The sequence below is a fragment of the Astatotilapia calliptera genome, chromosome 3 (assembly GCF_964374335.1).
Source record: "Astatotilapia calliptera chromosome 3, fAstCal68.1, whole genome shotgun sequence".
In the NCBI taxonomy this organism is placed as follows: domain Eukaryota; kingdom Metazoa; phylum Chordata; class Actinopteri; order Cichliformes; family Cichlidae; genus Astatotilapia; species Astatotilapia calliptera.
Window position 1 is genome coordinate 42,125,103 of NC_137424.1, and position 18,540 is coordinate 42,143,642.

Consider the following 18,540-nt stretch of genomic DNA (forward strand, 5'->3'; position numbering starts at 1 on the left):
CCAGCCAAGAGTGATACCATAAATCCCCTATAGCTGCAGAAAAGGCTAACATTGTTATCTTTTTTACAAAAAACAGCTAAACATGAGAGGTTTTTGGACAAAGTTTGTGTTTTTTACATTGTTTAAGCACTGCTTCCAGCCAAGAGTGATGCCATAAATCCCCTACAGCTGTAGAAAAGGCTAACATTGTTATCTTTTTACAAAAAAACAGCTGAACATGAGAGGTTTGTGGACCAATTTTGTGTTCTCCATTCTTTAAGCACCGGTTCGAGCACCGTTTAAGCACCGGCACCGTTTCAAAAGTACCGGTTTGGTACTGGTATCGGATAAAACCTAAACGATACCCATCCCTAACTATGACCACTCAGTTCAACCAACATCTTTAAAACATCGCCAACAAAAACTGAACATTAGAAATGTGATGTTTTAATGGAATGCACGAGTTACTGATATAATGGGTTTATGAAATGCCATGGTACGGAAAGTGATGTTTATTTTGTAAAACACAAGTAAAAACAAAGAAAATGCAGTAAAGAATTTCACCTCCTTTCTTCTGCTGCTATCCATTACATTTATTAGCTGGGTTTCAAATTTAAATAGCAATTAAATTTTATTCTCTTGAAACAAAATTTTTTTTTCCAGTATCTATAATTTTAACCTGTTTAATCTGTTCTGTACTTATGACCTACTTATAAACATAGGAGCTGCCTGTGACAGGGTTAGGGTCCTACCTTAGTAGGACATTAGGGGCTCGGAGCCAGTTAGGGGCATCACCTCCCTAAGCTTGCTCCACCTGACTCCACTCACTCCTGCTTGAAGTGGCATGGATGATTCGGATTAAGGAAACCAAATAAAAACAATAAAAGCCACTCTTTTACTTGTTGTTTTGTAGGACTGTTGCGTGATTGTTGGACGTAAGTTAGTTTATAACACAACGGTGACAAACGCTGTTTGAAGGGTCTCCCTGAAAGACTCACAAATCAACAAAACCACACATAATTTACTGACATCAGCAGTTGTTATGCTTTTCAAAACAATGGATCCTTTTCAGGTTAGTTTTTTCCCCCATAGACCCATTTACCTAATTACATGACCACACACCTATGCCAGCAGAGCTGCTATGTAAGGTACTGGCCTGCTAACATCAGGAACTCACAGTTGAGTGTCGTGCCCAAAGAGGATCAAAGCATCAACCCTGGGATTAGTGGGTTGCCCAGAGCAGCTGACAAAGCCCTACTCATGTGTGCATTTACTATGGGATTTTATGACAGCGTCTGCGTGTGATTTATTACCATTGATTCTGTAGGTACAGAAATATATACTGATCATGGCAGTAAAGCATTTAGCCACCAATACCACAAATATTACAATTAGAGATATTCACAAATAAAAGAATTGCTAATGTAATACTGTTTTGTAATAACAAGAGCAATAATTAAAAACTTCCACTGGTGCTGCCATACCCCTTCATGAATCGATACCTTATGATGGAGGGGTTGGTGCATCCCAGGGGCTATAGGGTCTCCATGGCAAATTGACCCTGGGTGAGAGACCAGACAAAGCAAGATTCAAAAACCACTATGAGTGTGAAACCCAGGAAATAGGGTTCCTGTAGCCAGGCCTGTGGAGGGTGTCAGAGGGCGAGTGCCTGGTGGCGGGACCTTAGTCCATCGGGCCAGGCTAGTGACAGCCCAAAGAGATGACATGGGCCCACCTTCCTGAGGTGACCCCATACAGTGCACTGTAGGGGTCAGGTGCAGTGTGTGCTGGGCAGAGGCAGAGACAATCCTGAGTTTATTGAGACTAGCGAGTCTACCGAGACATTGAACGTTACCTCTCTGGTGGGGAAGGAGCCTGAGCTACTGCATGAGGCTAGATATAGTCGGGCTCACTTCAGCACACGGCTTGGGCTCTGGAACCAGTTTTCTGGAGAGGGGCTGGACTCTATCTCAGTCTGGAATTGCCCTTAGTGAGAGGCAGCAAGCTGGGGTGGATATCTTTGGAGTTCTTCCCTGTCGACGTAAGGGTTTGTTCCCTGCGCCTTCAGGTCAGGGAACTGGTCCTGACTGTCATCTGCGCTTATGCACCAAACAACAGCTTAGAGTACCCAGCCTTCTTGGAGTCACCTAAGGGTGTCCATATGTGCACGTGGCACCAGGAGACCCTAGGCCACAGGTTGATGATCAATTTTGAAATTGTATCATTAGATGTGTGACTGTATGTTCTGGACACTCGGGTGAATAGAGGTGCTGACCTGTCAACTGATCACCACCTGGTGGTGAGTTGGAACAGGTGGTGAGGGAGGATGCTGGACAGAGATGGCACACCTAAACATATAGTGGGAATGCCTGGCAGGGGCCCTGGTCTGCAAGATCTTCAACTCCCACCTCTAGCAGAACCACTAGAGCTACTCCTCCACATCGAAAGGAGCCAGTTGAGGTGTTTTAGGAATCTGACAAGGATGCCTCCTGGGTGTCTCCTGGTTGAGGTGTTCTAGGCATGTCCCACCAGGAGGACATGCTCCTTACCCTCATGACATACAACTTATACTTATAATCTACTATTGTAACGGTTTGGCCAGAAAGTACATGACATTTCATCTCAGCAGATTTTAACATCACATATGAAAGAACCAGGATCTAAGTCTGAGAACGTAAAAAACAATATTTTGTACTACACATGTTTGTTTTCTTTGATGTTTAAATTGAGAATATCGTTTGGCAGTATTGAATAAGAGTTTGAAATCCTAGTGTTTACAAGGAGAACAATAATCTTAACTTTCACCTGCTGAGATGAGAATGTTTTGTTTCTCAAAGCCCAACAGTACAGCACCCAAGGCTTTTTATCTGCCAAGAATTATATCAGTTAAAGAGACTGCTGTATAACAATACTCCAGTATAAAATATGAAAGTGGCACAAGTGTCTGCAAAAGCAACCAAACAATCATAAGGCAGTCTCAGAGCAGCTGTGCCTGATGAGGACAGATGCCTGCGGCAGGTTGTAAAAGGCTTCTTTAGTGTTTACAGCATGAGCCTGCTGCCTCCTCGCCTGCCCCTGTCATGCATTTTGATTAACTCTGAATGTGAATTGAGTCCTGCCAGGATTACTGCAACAACCCTAGCAAAGACCCCATGAAAAGAATAAACTGACAGTACTCCACCAATCACTCCACTTTAATTTGTCTCAATGGCAGAGGTCATCACTTAGACAAAAATACAGTAGCTCATGCTACTGTGGCTTTTCTCTGGCTGTGTCTCCCACACAGTTTGGCCCCACTGAGCTAGCAAAGCTACTAAAACATGATATAAGGAAATTCCAAGATTCATAATTGAACAGTTTGCACCCAGCTTGATAGCTCGAAATCTGCTTCATTAATCAACTCCCACGGAGTTATGAAGCCATGAGGAGGAAAGCTTTATGCTGGCACAGAATAAACATAATGGCACTGGATTGCTTTATGTCCACAGACTGCACCCAAACCAGAGTGGCCGAAGCCCCATTATGACGAAGGTCAAAGGTGATATCTGTTTTAAACACACCCTGTGTACGTATACCTATGCATTATGCACAAGACGACATTTTTTCCATCTCTTACATCGTGTCTAAGAATGTGACGTTTTCATTTTTAGCATCAACCTGAACTGTTCCAAAATATTCTCGACACTTTGTAATTGCTCTGCCGTTTGGCATTCGAATACACGTTTCAATATGGAGTGATTCCTGTGGTTGTCCTGTAATTAAATATGTTTCCAGCTCCCTTGGATCAAAAATTAAATACTAAAATCACTCATGTTTAAGTGTGTAGAAAAAAAAGAAAGAAAAAAAAGAGGGGGAAAAAAATCTGTGCTCTGTCCAACGAAGCCAATTAAGCTAGGTCATCTGTTACACTGCTGCTGTTCTGCCAGGAAAGGAGTTTTACAGGAAAGAAAGTATTGCATGCACTCATGCTCTGTGAGGATTTTTGATACCACTACTACAACCTGTTTTGCTTCTTGGCACTTGTTTACTGATGTGAAGTCAGGGAAGGATGTGACCTGGCTGCTGAAGCAAGAGCATATATTTCATCTAGCTACTTGCAGTCAGTGACTATCTGAACGAGGCATTATGAAAAGTGAAGGTGTTCTTGTTGCCAAATGTTAATAGAGGTCAGGAAGGAAACAAACAAGCGTAAACAGATTTAAATTTGAGGAGTGACAGTATGAAGGAAAAATAAAACAGCTGGGATTCCTAGCCAAAGCTGAACTGCATCAGCAATTCGCTATAAGAGGGTTTGACAAACAAACATGATCTAAAGTGCTTTATCTCCATTCTTAAAAGTTTCTGATACTAAGATATTCCGATAACGTTTGCTTTGCATTTTTTACTTGGAGGAAATTGGAACTGACATATATGTGTGCATGTCTTGATTTGCAGTCAGCTTCAAATGCTGCTGACAGAAAGCAGTTTCTGCAGGACCCATGAGGTTGTAAGGGGCACACTAACTCAAAGCATAGTTTAAGAGTTTTGGGCTGCTTTATCGTAAAAACTGAAGTCTTTGGTGGTGAATGCTGAGCCAGAGATGGGTTGGAGAGCCTGTGAGCTGGTAAGGCTGTTTGAGCAGGTGGATAACAGCAGGGAGAGAGCAACACAGAAGCTGAGCAGGTGGGGTGAAAACCTCCGAGTGGCAGTGGAGAGTGAGCTGGCAGGCGGAGGTTTGGTAAAGATGGTGGATGGTGAGGGGAGTGGTGAGGATTTGGGGTGAAAGCATAGCTGGAGATGGGTTTGGCACAGAGAATTATGCTTTAAGAACAGTGAAAACACAAAGAGTGAAATCAACCACAATATTAGCCTTGGTGTGTAGCTACCCCTGAGGGTGACAGATAGCTCTGACGAAGAGTTGAGCACTAGAAGGTGCGGTTGATATATTGAGGGCATGACTAACAGGATAAGTTTGTAAAGGGCATTTGCGGTAAAGAGTGAGTTGACCTGGAAGGCAAAACTTTCACTTGCTAGGCAATCAAACCCTAACTCCAAATTTGATGACTAGCCCTTGTGCTTTTCAATGATCACAGGACGATTGTGGTGATAGCTGCTATACCTGAGTTTTTTCTGATTTGGACCAAACGTAGCAGGCACATGCATCCTGCTTCCTGCTTCCTGGATAGACATGTACACTATGGATCAGTAAGCAACTTTCATACAACTGACAGAGCCGCCTACTTCACAGCAGTATCAAGTTACATAACGAAAAGTGTGGCTGGAGACAGTTAAAATTATTTCAACCACATACAATGAACTTGCGGTCTCGTTGCCTTTGAAATGACTGCTTCAAAGACGGGGACCTGGTCTGCAAATGAGTCGCAATCTGGACACATCAAACCAACTTTGGGACACCAGTGTGGTGATGACACGGAAAAAGACAAATCAATTCAATTCAATCTATGACTGAATAGACTACTCAAGTTTCAAACTCCTCCATAATAGTGACATAGTTGTTCCAAGGGGGCAATTAAACAGCAAAATGACAGAAGCTCATACAACCAGAATACAACCAGCTGGCAACCAGTTGAGTCAAGTCCCATATTGCAAAGAAACACCTTGCAGGTGGGTTGTGGGCACTGGCACATACTGACCCAGACTGATTGTAACACAATCTGCCTACATTTAGAAATTAGATGGCAGTTCTTGCAAGTCTATGCCAAACTGTCTGAGAGTGAAGTTTGAGTTACGCCGCAACTGTTTGGATACAGGTTGACTCCCATTACCTGAGCAATCACCTTGTGATCAAAAGTGGACACTCTCCTTTGAATCAGAGTTTTTTCCAAATCACAAGGAGGTTGCTATTCTAGTGCAATTGATCCATAATATGTCATCTGTAATCTGTGCTGACATTAACAAGATATCACTATATGCTTTATGCAGGACATGAGTCCACACTGCCACCTGCTATCTTCAGCTTTTTAAATGCATGCACTCAAAATACATACTCAACACATGATGCTCCTTTCAAATGCTGTGTGTTAGTGTGTTATAGTGTGGCAGCTCGCACTTGATGGTCAACAATGCTGCAATAGACTCAATACTTGAAATGTGCAATTCACTTGTATTTTTATTTTTTATTCCTATTTATTCTATTTATCCCCTTTGTATATTTTATTTATATTTGTTTCTGTATTTATATATATGTGTGTGTGTGTGTGTGTGTGTGTGTGTGTGTGTGTGTGTGTGTGTGTGTGTGTGTGTGTGTGTGTGTGTATATATATATATATATATATATATATATATATATATATATATATATATATATATATATATATATATATATATATATATATATATAAAACAATTCTGTAACTGTAACTTCGGTCGTTGCTGTGCTTTTTTTGGAAATCGAATTTCCCAGAGGAACCCACCCAAGGGATTAATAAAGTTCTATCTTATCTTATCTTATCTTATCTTATCTTAAAAATACAGGTGAAAGCAAGTAATAGAAAAAAAGGAAGTGTCTTTTGCAGTAGAAAAAAAATGTCATGCGGTGAGCAAAGCATAAGTGTGGAGATCATGTGGCTGTAGCAATGCGTTTCCTTGTCAGGTGCAGCGTTGAGGTTAACAAGGCCAGACTTTGGTGCATGTGAATCTATGCCTGTTGCCATGGAAGCCAATGTATGCCTGTTGTGAAATGTTCCCCTGAAATGCTACCATTAGGAGCATCCAATAATAGGTAAAGTTGGTGTGGTTTCAGAGTTTGTGAAAGAACTATCCATTTTTCATGAGTAAAGAAACCTTCTCATTTTGGAAGTGGGTCACTATTCACCAGGAAGAGTACTGTTTTAAAGATGGGGAAACATCATGAGTAGTACCAGAATAATATTTTTGGTTCTAAAGACATTTTGATGATATCAGATTGTTGTTTATTGGCTAGAAACCGCAGGATGTATAGGAGGGTTCACAATATTTTTAAGAAGGTTGTCACGGCAGGAGAGGCAGGCCGTGTGAAGGTGAAGTGAGGACCCAAGTGCAAGCAGAGGTTGGTATGAGGAGTAAGTTTATTTAAGGTGGAGATGGCGAGGACAGGGACTAAAAAATAACTAAACTGGGAAAACTTAAATGTATGAAACTGAAACCAAAACTCACAGAGTAACATGCAAATGAACACAGGAAGGGCCACAGGAAGGGCCACAGGAAGGGCCACAGGAAGGGCCACAGGAAGGGCCACAGGAAGGGCCACAGGAAGGGCCACAGGAAGGGAGACTCAGGGTAGACATCACAGACATACCAGCAACAGGCAGGAGAACACACAGGGCTTAAATACTCACAGGAGTAATCACAGGATGGGAGACAGGAGGGGAACACACCTGGGAGAAATCAGGGCTGACGGGACACAGACGTAAAGCTGAGAACACTCACATGAGACAGAAACCTGCAGAATAAAAACAGGAAGCACAACAAGTATGCACAGACACGAGCTTAACACAAGACATGGCAACAGGGAGGCAACACAAAGATGTGGGACCAGGGCAGACACAGAGACACAGAACAAAAGGAGCTTGAAATACAAAACAGAAACAAAACCTGAGAACAAGAAATTCCCAACAAGAATGAACCTAAAATATAAGACAATAATCGAAACCAAAACCACTGAGTCCACAGACTCAGGACTATGATAAAAGTGGTAACCTGTACATCCTGTGGTGTCCCTTGAAGCATCTGTATCTTTGCAACTTTGCAAAGATAAACACACACACCAAAAAAAAAAAAAAAAAATACAATTTAGCACATTTTTCACAGTTGCCATGGCAATAAAGGTGAAACATAACTAATTAACTGCATTTCTGCATACTACATGTGTGTGAAACTGTATGCTATGTTGATATTTAGAGCCAGCTTGTTTCTAGAACCACATTCAGTTCATTACTTTACATAAAAGCTGTTTTCCTGTGGGAACTTTTATCTTCCACCCTCCAGTTGAGATTTATAATTTGGATCACAGAACAGGAGATGTCGAGAAGTGAAGAAAGAAATAGAGGAAGGAGTGTGGGTGTTTAAAGACAGATAATCCATTTCAAGGCTTCCCCATAGGGAGGTTGTGTTGTGTTGTGCTGCTTATTTGTTTTTGAGAAAGAAGTTGCACTGCACCTCTTGTGGTTCCAGCTATAGGCTTGTAGTGAAAATGACACTAACACAGTCGGCTTTTGATTTGGGAGAGGATGGAGGATATAAATTCTGCGGGAGAACTGAGGGGCTTTTCTAAGTGAATGTCCCTGTCTTCAAACGTGCTTGCTTGCTCCACAAAGCAGGCCATCTATCATTTGGGACACTCATTGACAGCTGTTCTTGTTGGCTCCTAGCAAGGTGAAAATGACCACTGCATCTCACACTGTTACAAACACACATGCAATAGTGAAGGCGTATGTGCTGCTGTTTATAAGTGCACTTGATTAGTTGAAAATAACGTTCAAGAATGTACAATAGATTTGAGCATGAGTAATTAAATCCCACACGAGTGTGATTTAATTGCTATGATATTATGTTTCAGAGTGATTTATTTCTGCACAAAACACCCCAATCCTGGATTATACCATCCTCTGCTCTTCTACAACTCTTAAATGGTCTTGCTTTTAACCCATAACATTAAAGCAATAATTACGAGAGAGAAGGAGGAATTTTTATTCATGAGATCAATCAAGCCCTGTGGGGTCTCTTCATGCTAGTTTCTTGACCACCCAAATTATATTAAAGATCATATTATAGATACAAATGTATCTATTATTAAGTCAAATTCTACCTCTGAAATATGCTCTTTCATCTGCTGCAGTGAAGTGTTATGGTTTTAGAGGGATCATTAAGGAAAAAAATAACTGGACTGAAAGACTAATACAGATTTTCAGTACATCATCCCAATTTTAATATTGTATTGTACAAATTGCTGTACTGTAGTGAATATTTACATATATTAGTTATGTTTCTGTATAGCCATTTGCTGCTAGTGGGATGACACAAGAGTTAAGAAATGATGACTACATTATATTCTTTTACATATGCTCGTATTTATTGACATGAACCATCTAAATAAAACCACCTGTGCTGGACCTCAATCTTATTATTATCTCTAGACTAATAAAATGACTGGATCGCAGAAAAAATAAATGCTACTTTTGTTTGCTCCTTTGTCAGATTGCTCAGCATGTTTGATTTGGCAGAGCGGTGTCACTGTCTAGAATCAAACCAGTGACATTTTGCATGTTAAGCAAGTGTTCAAACCACTGCAGTATGAACTGGCTGCAACAATTTGATAATTTTCCTTCTCATCTATTGGACATATGTGGCTAGATTACACTTACATGTCACATTCGTGATCTGTCTGAAGCTTTTGACACGATGGATCATACATAGATAGATATGAGCTTTGCTTGCCCATAGAGCAAAGATTTGCTCATAAACGGTTGTCTAAAAAAAACCAGTTGATTGGCTTGGCTAGTTGGTGGGTTGATTATCTTTGAGTCATATCTAATCCATCTCTAATGTATGGGAGGTTAGTGTCTTCATTTTCAGGCTGCAAATCCACTAAATCATAATGAACTGGTCACACTAAATAAATTTAGGGTAATCTGTGGCATTCAAACTCTTAAATTAAGGTAATTATTAATTTTAGTAACTTAAAACCTGTATCTACTACAACCAAATCACATAAATCTCTCATTACGCTAAAACCGAGGACCAATAGCTCTGCGGCCTTAACAACATGACAAACAGCAACAACACTATTACCAACACTGCAATACACAAATAATTCCCCCAGGCTATTCGGAGCCTGAACCAGGTGTAGGACTGGACTCTCCCAAACACGTCACTATAAGACTGGACTCTCACACACGTCACCACACGCACCACCACACATTTCCTATAATCCTATAATTCTTATAATTTATAATCCTTATCTTTATAATCTCTTCTGCTATTTGCACATTCTTTACTGTAAATTCCTAAGTTAATTTGTAAATTTTTGTAGTAAACTGTAAATTGTAAATATTGTAAAACTTTTCTTCTGTCATTTAATGGTCGGGCATTGTACAGCTACAAGCATTTCACCCCCATGTGAATGGTTGTGTGTGTGTGACAAATAAAATTTGAATTTGAATTTGTAATTAGGGTTGATGATCTTCTCCGTGCTCTGATCCTCCCATCATCCCCCACTGAGACTGTCAATGACCAATAACTTCAAAGCCGTAATTTGGTAGAGGGCAGAGGTTTTTATCTGCAGAAGATGCCAACGTGTAACTAAGATTAAATTTAATACAAAACGAACAACAATGATAGGATTGATTTGATGGATCAGCTGGAAAACAAACTAAACAGATTGCAACAAAATTATCGTCCATTGGTGCAACCCTACATTATGCAAACAAGTAGATGAGGCCAGTCGGTTCTGTGTGAGTGCATGTAGTTGTGTGATTGTATATAATATTTATTGCAAAGAACATTATCACTTATTAGAAAAATCTGAAAATGCTTCCACCAGCGGTTGTACAGTTAGACTTGTGCAAATGCCTGTAAATCATCCTTCAGCTAATGATGATGATTTCATCATCAGCGTGTGAAAAAACTTATTTTTTATCATTGTTTATTTCTTTATGTTTTCCCAATATCAGGGGAGATTCTGAAAGTCCAGTTAAAGACAATCAATAATCATTGAAAGTCAATGAGGCAGTCAGTTTATATCAGTTATCAGTCACTTTATAGAAGCAATTACACAACCCCATAGTATTCGAGTTTTTCACGATTTTCCCATTTCATGTACCACTGGAGCCCTCCGAATTGCTGCATACGAGTCAAGAGCAGATTGATTACATAGCTGTCACTTTATTTGGATTTGTAAATTGTCTCCTCACACCTGTCATTTCAGGTTCAGTTGCTTGTTAAAAACCCAATCAACAGTTTCGCTATACCGTAATTTGTCAACAATAAGGACACAGGCCAGGGTTGACACCAGAAGCCATTCTTATAGTTGAGTTTAGCCAAAACCTGCAATTTTCTAAACAAAAACTTACATAGTGTGTGCTCCTCGGGGCGATGTTTTTCTTGTGTGAATGGTTTTTGTTGTGCATGTCGCCTGCGTTTTCATGAAAATATGCCATGCTTTGAAACAACACGAATAAAGAACTAATGACCAGAAAGGCTCCTCTATTCAATAGCTTTTCCAGTTGTGCTGGTTTGCATATGTTGAATGAGAAGAATTTGGTGAACCTTCAGCTTGCTAAACTGACAATACCCTGAGAAAGTTTGAACAGCTCTTGAGACAAACCTATGTTTTAAGCGCTAACAAAAGTTGTTTCAGCAGTTTAACAGCCTTTACAGCCAGTCGTTTTGTTTTCAAGTGTTCACTTTTCTCACCTTTAATGTTTCGGTTCAGTCTCCACCAAACCAGGAGAATTTTCTCTTCAAGTTGTTATCTGCCAACATGTTTCCCAAATTTGAGAGGCTGTGATAGATTTTTTGTTTTTTTAAGATGTGAGAAAAAGCAAAAACAGTGCCTTTAAATCAGTGGTTTGCCATTATTTTCATCACGAGGACTACATCTACACGTTTAGCGAGGCAGGCTGGTAGTCATTGTAAAGGCAAGTGAAGCCACTTTAGAACAAAAACTACTTAAAATAAGACGAATATCCTCTTAAGATTTCTCCGGTGACATTGTTCAAACTGAAAAGTGGTTGAAAACTTTTCTCCATCCCTTATCTTCCCAGGAGAGATTTGCACTCAGACACGGGGAAAGGCTGCTGTGGCCCTCCAGGCACACACTACCTGGTAACTAATGAAAATGAAACATTTGTTCTTCAGGGCACTTTACAGGCACACAGCCCAGCCTGCTGTTAGACTCACACTGAAGACTGCACACCCTTTGATAGATTGGCGGGAGGGGGGCGAGAGCTAACTTTAGCCCTTAATGGTTTGAAATATGCTTGCGCTACAGTTTTTTCGCTGTGAGGCCAAATGATATCCCCTCTCTTGATGATTTATTAAGCTCATTCAGAGGCTTCTTGTCAAGGATAAATTGGCTCCTGCCTCATGTAATGCTCTTGATGGATAATTGTCTCATTTTTCTTGATTATTCTATCTATATGGCTGTTGCTTAAAATCAAAATGAATATCACAAACATAATGCCATGGCCATTCTTGCCTCATACATCTTAAATTATTGGATGGAGTTAATAATAGTCAGTGATTATGACACTTCAGATTCCAAACTAAGTGACAGCTTACAGTGGCTGTGTTTGCAGCTTCACCTTTGACAGCACAAGCTCCGCTCTGATAAATTTCAGCTTTGAGGTATAGGCCTGCCCTAAAGTCCACGAATGTAATCAATAATCACACTTTATTCTTTTCCTGCTCAGTTCTGAATTGAGCTGCACTATCACTGTAATTCAGTGACATGTCTTGCTGGCCGACTGGCCAAGCGTCCCCGCAAAGCCGTGAGGTTTGCCGGAGAGGGACCCACGGCAAAATAGCTTCTTTTTTTTTTTTTTAAAGTTTATCCATCAGATTCTGTTCGATAAACAACGTTTTTCAGACATAGTTTTGAGAGATATTGCAGACGGTGAAGTTAAAATAACAAACACTGAAAATATTGGAAAGTCTGATTATGCTTAATTGTGTCATTACTTGGCTGTTTTTGTGGACATCCATGGTTTTCAGTCTGCTTCTTGAGCCAGTTTTTCCTGTGCTGTGTCACAAATTTAATAAGTGATGTTAATATTGTTCCTTATCCATATATACCAAGCACCAACATTACATTATTTTATCAGTTTTTGTCATTTTAAAATACAGAAAATTACACAAGACAATATCAGTTAAATTGCTGCTAATTCATAAATTTGTTATTCTTTACAACTTATTCCACAATTATGTTGTATTTCTAATTTTAGTGAAAAAAGGATTTTGTGGAATTCAGAACCGTGCTTCACTGTAATTGTCACTAAGATGAGTCTGGAGCTTAACATAAATCCAAACTGAATTAACTGGACATCGTTTAGAAAGCCTGTGCGTCTGTACAGAGTCCCACAAATCACACTGACTGTCAGGACCAAAACTGTGATACAAAGTTTAAGGAACTCTATGGAAACTGGTACAATAAAATTGTGGCATGGCATAGATCAGAGCAACGGTAATAATCGAAAGCTTTGAGTGTTCCCAGGAGCACAATGGCCTCAATAATTGGGAAAAGGAAGAGATTTAAAATGACTAGAATTTTCCATAAAGGCGACCATAATGAGGGTCAAAGCAGCCAGAATATTGTTCAGGAAGGGATCTAATGTTCATGCTAGCAGAGCTTTAGATGAGCATTATAAATCCATTAAACCTGAGCCCTTGAGTAAAAAGCACATTGCAGCCTTATCGTTGTTTGTAAAATACGGAGCCCCGCAAGGGAGAAAAGAAATCCCGAGTTTCTTTTGCAAGATTTTGCGAAACTTTTGTGAGATCCCGAGTTACTTTTGTGAGATCTCGCAAAATAGACTGCATCCTTCGCAGGTCGCATTTGAAGGCTGAGTCGGTGTATCCTTCGTGACCCAACCTATCCCAGAATTCATAGCGCGGAGCAGCCAATTGATTTCTAATAATGGCGGCAGCTACTTGGTTTTAATATTACTCTTTCTGGGTCACTAAATAAACTTTTAAGATATTTTCAGGAATGAATGTAGCTGTGTAAACAAGACATCCCATATTTGCCAAAGTGCTCCGACGTTTTTATCTCAAAGGTAACGGGAGGTCGAGGCCCACTACAGCCGGGGAGAACACCGCACTCCCAACACATCATGCCTCGACCTCTTGGTCGGCTTTGAGCTGGCGGCCTCCAAAGGATGCGGCCAAAACATTTGCGAGATCTCGCAAAAGTTCATCTTAATTTTTTTTCTCCCATGTCCCTTGCGGGGCTCCGAAGTAAAGCATCATTTAAAGGAAAGAGAATTTCTTGCTTAAAGGGACAGCCTTCAGCCTAATACCGGCTCATATCATCCTTACAGGGAATCGTATTAGTGGCAGCATCATCCTATGAGGAATTCTTAAGGCGGCTCAGAGTTGTGGGAATGATAAAGGCAGTCAAATACAGAAATGTCCTTGCAGGAAACTTGTTCCTGCTCTAGGCTACATAAAAGAGGGGCAAGGGTTCACTTTTCCGCATGTCAATGACCCAAAGCTCAAAGCAGTACTGGTGTGGCTTTGAGACATGTGTCTGATTGTCCTTGAGTTACCCAAGGTCCACACTCAACATCTGTAGAGACTTTCTATTCAGTCTGTCGGTGTTTGAAAGGATCTGAAGACTTGAAACTGTAATCAAAGGGGCATCTCTAAAGTGCTAATTTAAACATTTTCTAAATACATGTTTTAACTTCATCATTATGTGTTACTGAGTGCAGTTTGGTGGGCAAAAATTACTTTTTTTCTCCTTAAAATAAAAATCTACAACACAGAGGCCAAATCGTCAGAGTGTTTTCCTACTGAAGACCCTACAATCAGACGATCCCCTGTCAGAAAGTGTTTGGTGATAGGAACAGGAAACGTGCTTTGGAAGAAAATGACACAATGAGTCTTAACTCTTTGAAACCAAGGAAACCGGCATTATTTTTGGTTCTTGAAGATGTTTCACTTCTCATTCAAGAGGCTTCTTCAGTTCTACAAACTGATGGAGTGTCCCAGGTATTCAACTCCAAGAGGGGTTACTCCCCTGAAGATGGTTCAGAGACCCTATGACCCACCACATAATCATGTCATTAAGGGTCACATGAGCCCAGAAGGGAATCACAGTGTGTCATCACCTACAGACATTGCCCCACTATCATGTGAGCTGTTAAGGTCACACAGGTCAAGTGTGACTCACATGGGAAGGGAACTCAAGACTGCGTATGGTGGGTAACTGACAGCTAGTGTCATAGGTCAACACCTCTGATAGTCGAACATTGCCTCCTTTGCTCCTACATCAAACTATCTGTCTTCTTGGTACAAAATGTCAACATTCGCATCCTCGAAAGAGTGTCATGTTTTCTTGTTGAGGTGACTCTCCTGTCCATGTGTTTGTGGAGTGATTGCTTGGTCTCTCCTACATAAAAGTCTGAGCATTCGTCACTGCACTGCACAGCGTACACTATGTTGTTTGGGTGCTTTGTCTTTTTGATGAACCAGGTATTGTCTTACTGGTGTTAGTGGGTCTGAACTTAGCTGTGATGTAATGCTTGGAGAACATTCTTCTGAGTTTCTCTAACAAACATGTAGACCTAAAGGATGACAATAAGAAACAATGTTGACAATGTTGTCATTATGTTTCTTCCTGGTTAACGTTTGAGGTGCTTTCCTATGCGGTTTCGCTGATTTAATGAAGGACTCATTGAGCTGCATGTTTTCAGTCACATGATTTAGTGATTATAGAGTGGGTCGACTCTCAGGATCAGGGTATAATCCTAGTAGGGGTTAAATACCTAAGATTCTACATCAGTTTTTAGATGAATTTTTAGCTTGGATGAGAGGTGAAATATCTTCACAACCCAAAAAAATCCAGTTCCTTTCATTTAGAGCACTTAATGCTCTCAATTACCATGACCCGGATGACTGAGAACCTACACAGGCCGGCTCAGTGAGGGGCAGCCACCTGCCGTGACTGGTTGGGGGTGAAGAGAATGAGAAGAGAAAAAGGAGAGCACTCGTAGATCACAATCAGCAAATAAGGCAAAGCTGGAAGACAAAAATTATAGGATGCACTTGTGGTACAGATAAAAAATACTTTTTTTTTTCATGATAAAGGCCTCGAACGTTTTTCGAGATTTTGCGGGACATGCATAATAATAAACACGGTGATCTTGTGACTGGAAAATATTGCTAATATCCTTTCTGTGGAAACTAATGCTCAATAATGCCTACCTTGCTTTTTGAAAAGGCCAGCTTCCCATTGACCTCTATCAAAACATCGCAGTGAACTCACTGAATGAAGAACATCATTACGCTGCTCGGTGGGAGGCATGCAGGATGAGAATATCAAAATAATAACATTTATATTGAAAAACTGATGAAAGTGACATGAGTTTACTTTATTTTCAAAGTCATAACGCAGTGTCTTTCAATTTAGAACACATTAATATCTTATTTCATGCTTTCTCTACCTGTTCCAGTGGGCCGCTTTGTCCTTTCATATATTTGTGTTTTTGTCCCAGGAATATCCTTATTCAAAATAGGCAATTTTATTTTGACAGCTATTTGTATGTAAAGTGTGGAGGGGGGGGGGGCTTGTCGTTGCTCATGTACTTTGCTATTTGCTGAAGCAGCTTTTTTTTCTCCCAGAATAGTCCAAGACATCCTCTCAGTGGATTAGATGCTTTTCTTCACAATACATTCTCAGCAAGGTAGAGACAGGAAATACAAAATAAGAGTGGAGAGCACTTTGTGGCAGCTGACTCGATTTCAGATAACTTTTTCCTCTCTTGCATTATGTCATGTGAACTTTTCTTTATTCTGTGCATGCACCTGTAAACACAAACCAACTCACTATTAGCTCACTCTTTTAGGATCATCGCTTTCATCTTTTACAATAGTGTAAAACTGAAGACAACCTCACTAGTGCTTAGCATGCATTGCATTCAATAGCCGTGTGCTTTTATTCTGAATAAACCAGTTCTGGGAATAATTTAGTGCTGTGCTTCCATTACATGTCTATTAGCAGGTCAGAGTCAATCAACCATTTAATGAAAGGAATTTTATTAGTAAGCTGTCGGCAGATATTAAGATGGAAAACAAGGAATGGGGTAGAGGAGCGGGGATAACTTGTTCTCACCTGCATGTTCAAGGACAAGGGGGTTAGATGCTTTTCAGTGTTATTTTTCAGTAAGTATAAGTATGTGGCTTAGGCATGAGATTGATAGGCAGTGTGTCCGAGATATCTGGAGTGGTTCCAGCCCACACAACCATGAACAGAACCAGCAGTTTAGAAAATAGATGGGATCATAATGGATTGCACTGTTTTGCTGGAGTATTTGTTGTGGTTATTTTAGGTACTGTGTTTACATTTAAACTTTGCATATTTTTCCATTTCATCTCGTGCCTGCATTACTTGATTTTGAACCAGCCACACCAGAAACACAACACTGGCACACTGTATCACCACAGTGTTGAAGTGAAGTTCTTTAGCATTCACATGGAGTCAGGATTCTGTCCCCCAGTGGGGATAAATCCAATTTTTACCAAAACAGTAAGCTAAAAGATGATAAAATATTCCAAACTGCAAGTTTGGGTGCTAATTAGATGTGGCTTCAACAACTGTTACCTTTCACATTACTCGCGGTGGATTGTTTCATAGTGAAATGAATAAGCAAAACTTTTAAATGCCAACTTACTTAGTTGTGAGATGATAAGATTCCAACACTGAGCAGTGCTATAATCAACAGTTTCACTGATAAGTAACAAATAACTGTCAGAAATGTACCAAACAATGTGAAAATATGCTTAAAATAGGTCTTAACACATTGTTGGCAAGAACAAAGTTCACTCTTTAAAGATGTAAGGTTTTACATATCTGGATTTAATAAGAGGAATTTAATCCTTAGCAAGTCTTAAAATTAGATAAATTCAACCTCGGACGAACTACAAAACACAACATGTCACTCTATGTCATTATTAATTTAAATGAAATGAAAAATTAAGCCAAATGCAGCAGCAGTGTGTGAAAAGTTAAGTACAGCCTAACTGCTTACTGAGAAATTAAGAGGTTAAGTAGCAGCCAGGTGCTGCTAATCAAAAACAGTTGATTAATTGATCACCAGTAAGTGTGAGCACCTCTATAAAAATCTAACGTTTTGCATTCAGGTGTGTGTTAGCATACAGAGGAAACACATCATCAAGGAGCTTAGAGAAGCAATTGTTGCTTCTCATCAATCTGGAAAGGCCATTTCCAAAAAACCTGAAGTCCATCATACTACAGTGAGAAAGGTTATGAGAGTAATGAAGTTTAAAATACTCCATGAGCAAATTCAACCCAAGGTCAGACCGTGCAATTAGAAAAATTAAAAACAATTAGAAAAATTACTTCTTTGGAAGTGATGCCTAGAGAAAGTGTCTTCCCTCTAGAAAAAAACATGGCAGCACAGTTTAGGTTTGCAGACTTCTGGACAGATGAGAACAAAGAGGAGACGTTTGGCACAGGAGTAGATTTAGAGGAAAAAATAACAGACTATGTCAGCATTCCAACTTTCAAGCACGGTGGAGGACGGGTTATTATTTGGGCTTGTAGTGGAGCCAGAGGACTCAGTCATTGAGTTGACCATGAACTCTTCTGTATACCAAAGAATTCTAGAGTCAAATGTGAGGCCATGTGTTACAAATATCAGTCCATCTTCATACAACGGGACAATGATCCCAAGAGCAGCAGCAAATCTCCAACAGAATGGCTGAAAAAGAAAAGAGATAAGGTTGGACCAGTCAAAGTCCAGACTTCACCCCAACTGAACCTGGACAGCTGTACATAAACTAATGTCCTGTCTGAATCATTGGGTCTACTCAGTTTTTCAAACACTGTTTTTACATTTTAGC